Below are 5,996 nucleotides of genomic sequence, written 5' to 3'. Positions count from 1 at the left end.
CTTTTCCAACAGAAAATGCTATTCCATCAAAACAAGCCAAGTAGATTTTGATAAAAATTCCATGTTTTAAGAGAAGTCTGCTGATTGGAAGCATTTTGTAAAAATCAAAACAAATCTGGGAACTTTGAGGTTTGGCTTCAAACTACCTTTTATTATAAATAATTGGGGGGGGGGAGAGGACCCACACTCCTACTGCATTTTTTAGAGCAAAGCACAATCACCTGTAATTTCTGAACACTAAACGCTGTGAAATGCTGTGGCAGAGCATTTTGATATGGCTCGGTGATTGTTCCAAAGAGAAAGTGAGACAGAAAACCACTCGAAGTCTTTTAACTAGCTTTTAGCAGACCTGTTCCCAGCTGATCCAGCTGGCTCCTAGACCCCCTTCAGAGGGTCAAAGGACATAAAACCTTCACTCGGTAGCATTTTATCCCATGCCATGCATTAGGTCTGATTCTGCCAATGTGAAGTCAGAGTAAATTCAAAGTCATCAGAGCTAGTACAGATCTACTGAGGCATGAATGAAGAAAGAAGATATTTGATTCAGACTCTACGGTTGTATGACCTCCAACTGGGGTTCAGCAAAGCAAATTTTCCACTGTGAAAGTAAGGACCAGCTTCTCCGCATCAAAAGGTGAGTGTCAGTCCTGCTTCCCCTCTTCGAACCTACCCACTTTTTTTTCACACTGTGCCTCAGTTTCCCTCTCTGCAAATTATAGCTCACTAACCCTAATAGTTAAGCATCGCTACAGCTCCCTGGGGTGGCCGAGGTCCAGAGCCGTACCACAGGCTCCAAGGCCTCCTTCCCCATTTCTCCTGAGAGCCAAAGTGCAGAGGCATGGCAGGATGCTGGGCAGATTGCCACACGTTAGACCTTCTGGGAGAATTTTTCACCAGCCAAGGACAAAATGGGTTGTCAGGTGCTGGCTGGACTGGGGTAATGGGGTGAACAGCTTTGCGAAGAACACACAGGATAATAAACCCACCTTAATGCCTACAGAGGAACACAATCTGACCTTATCTACATGCAAATTGTGGTGCCTTCTTCCTCCTCTTTGAGAGCAGGTGAGCTGGCTATAATGTGCCTGATAACAGCAGTGCATTTGCATTCCACCAGAAGCTGTTAGGAACTTCTCTGCTTTGTTCAGCGACTTGGGCTGCATTTAAAAAAAAAAAAAAAAATCCCTTCTGATTAGAAAGCAGCTCCATTTGGCTGCCACCTGTTACAGAATCACCAGAGCCTGGGGAAACTTTCAGACACCAGCTCCCACACCCTTTGTCAGCAGTGTTTGCCTTCTTGTTCTTTGTCATCAGGCTGTATTTGCATGGAAACCAGCCTCTGGTGCTGAAGAATCCATCTGTTCCTGCTGTTCCCTCCTCACCTGAAGTCAGGCAGTCCTACACCACAGTGTTTTGGGTGCCCGTGAGTTGAAAGGACCTAAGATGTTAAAGACTGGGAGAAAAAATAAAACAAAGTTGAACAGCACATCTTCTTCCATCACGCAGCCAGCTCAGGATGGTTCCCTGCAGAAGGAGACCTCAAGTATCCCAAAGGCAGCGTGCCACACGATTCTTTCCAAAATTAGAGGTGAAATACAGCAGGAACTTGGCAGGACCTGCCCATACAAACTACTACATTCTCCAAGATTTTGCAGAAAGCAGTATGTTCATATAGGCATATGCATACCAACCCACAGTAACTTCGGGGAGAATTTTTCACCAGCCAAGGACAAAATGGGTTGTCAGGTGCTGGCTGGACTGGGGTAATGGGGTGAACAGCTTTGCGAAGAACACACAGGATAATAAACCCACCTTAATGCCTACAGAGGAACACAATCTGACCTTATCTACATGCAAATTGTGGTGCCTTCTTCCTTCTCTTTGAGAGCAGGTGAGCTGGCTATAATGTGCCTGATAACAGCAGTGCATTTGCATTCCACCAGAAGCTGTTAGGAACTTCTCTGCTTTGTTCAGCGACTTGGGCTTCATTTAAAAAAAAAAAAAAAATCCCTTCTGATTAGAAAGCAGCTCCATTTGGCTGCCACCTGTTACAGAATCACCAGAGCCTGGGGAAACTTTCAGACACCAGCTCCCACACCCTTTGTCAGCAGTGTTTGCCTTCTTGTTCTTTGTCATCAGGCTGTATTTGCATGGAAACCAGCCTCTGGTGCTGAAGAATCCATCTGTTCCTGCTGTTCCCTCCTCACCTGAAGTCAGGCAGTCCTACACCACAGTGTTTTGGGTGCCCGTGAGTTGAAAGGACCTAAGATGTTAAAGACTGGGAGAAAAAATAAAACAAAGTTGAACAGCACATCTTCTTCCATCACGCAGCCAGCTCAGGATGGTTCCCTGCAGAAGGAGACCTCAAGTATCCCAAAGGCAGCGTGCCACACGATTCTTTCCAAAATTAGAGGTGAAATACAGCAGGAACTTGGCAGGACCTGCCCATACAAACTACTACATTCTCCAAGATTTTGCAGAAAGCAGTATGTTCATATAGGCATATGCATACCAACCCACAGTAAAGTCCACATCCTCCATAAATCTACATAGCTCCCTTGTCCATCTTCTCTTGCCCAACTTCTATGAAGCTACCTCAACTCCTGCTGAGGATCAGTTACCCTGTCCCAAATGCCACCAGCAGCGTAATCATGCTTGTTCCTAACTCAACCAGCCTGCAGTTAGATGAAGTTTGGATGAATTTCCAAATCTGAGGCATTCTGCTCCTCCACAGTCTGACATTAGCCTTACACACTGGCCCTCAGCTTTCAGAAAGAAAGTAAAGAGGAAGAGTAGTTATATTTTTAGAGGAACAAAATGAACATCATGTTTTTATGCAAATAGCCTTAAACTTTGGGTAGGGGCAAGACAGAAAATGGGGGAAGAAATCCATTTAAAAACCTTTCTGCTTCTCTTCTTTTCTCCTTTATGTTTTCGGTGTGGCTTTAGTGGCTCTTTAAAGATGCACTACAAAGCTTTTAATAAAAGCCAGAATGAAAGGCAGAATCCTCTTTAAGATCCTAAATCAGTCTTGCAATACATGTCTAGCCTCACACGTTACTAATACATTAACTTTTAAAAGTGAGATACTGTAACACCCAGTAATCCCTTCAGCTTTTGCTAAATTCCCTGTCAAGGAAGCTGTGTATTTCTGTTTAGATGGGAAGCAGCAACATTAACAATGACCCCTTCCAGAGAACATTTAATAGGCAAGTAGATCACTCAAAGTACTTTTCATTTCTGCCTCTCATTCATTTCGCAGTCCTTTCCACCACTCTGTGAGCACTGAGGGTGATTGCTTTGCATCGTGCAACCGCTGCACTCACTGAAGAAAATATGCAAGAGTTCGGTCCTAGTGCTGGGAGCAACGTGCTAGTTTTGGCACTGATCCCACCAAATCTAGGGTTACACTTTCACAGCAATAGCCATTCCATCTTTGCTGAGCAGTAGCAATTTTCTCTGGTCACAACTACCCAGTTTCTCTTCTCCAGGAATTCAATTTTCAGAGCTGCTGGCTTTCAAAAATGTGAGTCCAAGTAAGCTTTTATCAGCTACAGTAAGCATATTCTCCTATAATTTGCAGCTGCGAGACACATGATAGTTTCTAGTTTGCTTCCAGGCCTAAATGTGGCATCTACAAATTGTCTATTGAGGAAAGGTAACAAACAGTGTCTAAATGAAGTGTGGATTTTATTTTTTTTCTTAAAAAGACCCAACATTTCTCAGTCATAAGCAGTGGCTGCACTGCATCTGTTTTCAGTGGAGATGCTAACCCGCTGATTCTTTTGGTGAGGAATGCCAAGGGCAAAACAACAGGTCACTGAAAAATCACCTGGTTTGTCTGGAGCTACAGAAAGGAACTGGTTTTGAACTCAGAGCCCCTGAGACCCAGATCCATACCCGGCCTCCTCACTTCCCGTACAACCACAGGCAAATCACTTCATCTCACCGAAGTGCAGTTACCCAGCTGTGAAGCGAGCATAAGAAGAGCTTTGTTCATCCAGGCCCTTGTTTGACTTTCCCGTGCAGACTGCAAGCCTTGTGGGGCACAGACTCTCACTCTTCCCAAGTATGTAGAACAGCTTTTTTTTTTTTTTTAAATAACCATCAAAAGCACCGCGTGAATCCATGAGCCCCAAAGACTTAAGAGAGGTACCTGGAAATACAACAGAGCAAGCGTGTTGCTCTCCTGTGTTGACTGCAGCCTTTGGATGCAGATTCAACTTCTAAGCTACACAATGCTGCGAGCAACTGCCCCAGCAGTCGCAAACCTCAGGAGCCCCAGGCAGGCTGCAGCTAAATTTAGATCCTCTCTTCCATGCTTCAGCTGGGATTTTCACAGATTGATTTTCTTTCTCCGGTGCAGTCAGGGCTGCTCAGAGGGATCCCTTGTTTCTCTAGCTAGTTATTACCCTCCTGCAGGGAGAAGGGGCCCTGTTTGCATTAGGAACACCAGACAAGCTGTTCTAAGCAAATGGTGAATGCCAAGTCCCTTCATCAAAGCATCAAGGCTAGAAACACCCCTACATGACAGTGACTATGAGGAACCACGCGAAACCACCACTTCTGCTGCCATCACCAAGAGCGCCTCCATGCAGAGCAAGGGAAAGGGCCCAAGAGAGGAGAAGTCCTGATCCAGCAAGGGGAGAATTCCTCAGGTGCTCTGCGGTGCTTTGTGCAAAGTCCAGCCATCTCCCTTCCTCAAGGTCACACAAGCCATTCGTAACCCACACACACGCGCAACCCCATCCACTCCTCGAGGTTCGCCTGCAGTATCACTTTCTGTAGGACTCAAAATTATCAAAACAAAGACTTGTCCCTTGCCAGATCAAAAAAAGCTCAATGAAACCAAAACATCTTTGCCCTGGGGCCACTTGATGCTTGCTTTAACTGCATCACTCCATTAAGAATGATACCATTTAAGTCTGAATGTCTGGTTTGCATTAAGATTAATAGTAGTGGTTAGCCATATTCCTTGGATATTAACGGCAGGGCTTTTTCCTGGTGATTTCTCATTGAGCTTAACAAGATGAAGGACTCCAGTCTCAGCAAGCAGAAAACTAAGTTTGACTATTATCAGCAATTAAGTGGTCAAAAGGAAGAAAAGATAACCCTGCATCACTGTTAAGCAGCCAGATACCAATTATATGCATTGCTTTTCAAGATCACCATGCACATCACTTTACCCAGGTTTCAACCTAAGCTGTGAAACAACATTTCAAAGACAATTAAAACATCATAAGCAGTCATGTGTGAATATTCCTGAATGCAGCTACTAAATAAGAAACAATGACAGATCAGTAAAGGAAGAAATCATAGTTTAATCTAACCTTTAATGGGTGTTTATTAACTAAATGATTACCCCAGTTTAGAACTAGCCACTTGTTACAGACTGGAGCTGTATCACAGCCTTTTCCAAGACGAAGCCAAGGCTCAATGGAGATAGCGTTCAACAGGGTTATGGGCAGTGAAAATGCGATACGCTTACAGACTGAACATGCCTGATCCTGCTAGATCACCCTGTAATCACTGAATGATCTGGATGGGAGGCCACTGGCATATACTGGAAACTAGGGCAGCAAACCAGGTAGTTATTGTAAAAAGTGCAATTAATATCAGAGCACAGAAGTGAAAAAGCTTCAGCCAGCCCCACAATTGCTGCAGAAGAGACAGAAGCATTTTAAAAAGCACTCCCTGGAAGAAGAAGAGTGGCTGTCTCTGAGAGAAGACCAAGGGAGCCAAGGTCTTGTGGGTTGCTGGCAACAGGTTCAAGTTGCTCAGGCTGAGAAGGCTGAGTAGGGCAGGAACTAGTGTGTGGAAGCTGGGCACATTCACTGCGAGAAATAATGAAAAATGTTAACAAGTCAAGGTTACCATCAGCATGAATTAGTTTTGCCGTTCCCTGCAGCCTGGACATCTATGTGGAAGGGTGACATTTCATGCTGTTGCAGGAGGCTTGACCAGCTCAGCGGCTGCCCAGCTTTCCTGCCGCTGGA

Source organism: Egretta garzetta, unplaced genomic scaffold (genome assembly GCF_000687185.1).
Source record: "Egretta garzetta isolate BGI_Z169 unplaced genomic scaffold, ASM68718v1 scaffold108, whole genome shotgun sequence".
Classification (NCBI taxonomy): domain Eukaryota; kingdom Metazoa; phylum Chordata; class Aves; order Pelecaniformes; family Ardeidae; genus Egretta; species Egretta garzetta.
The sequence above is the reverse complement of the archived record's forward strand: the minus strand, read 5'-3'. Positions refer to the sequence as shown.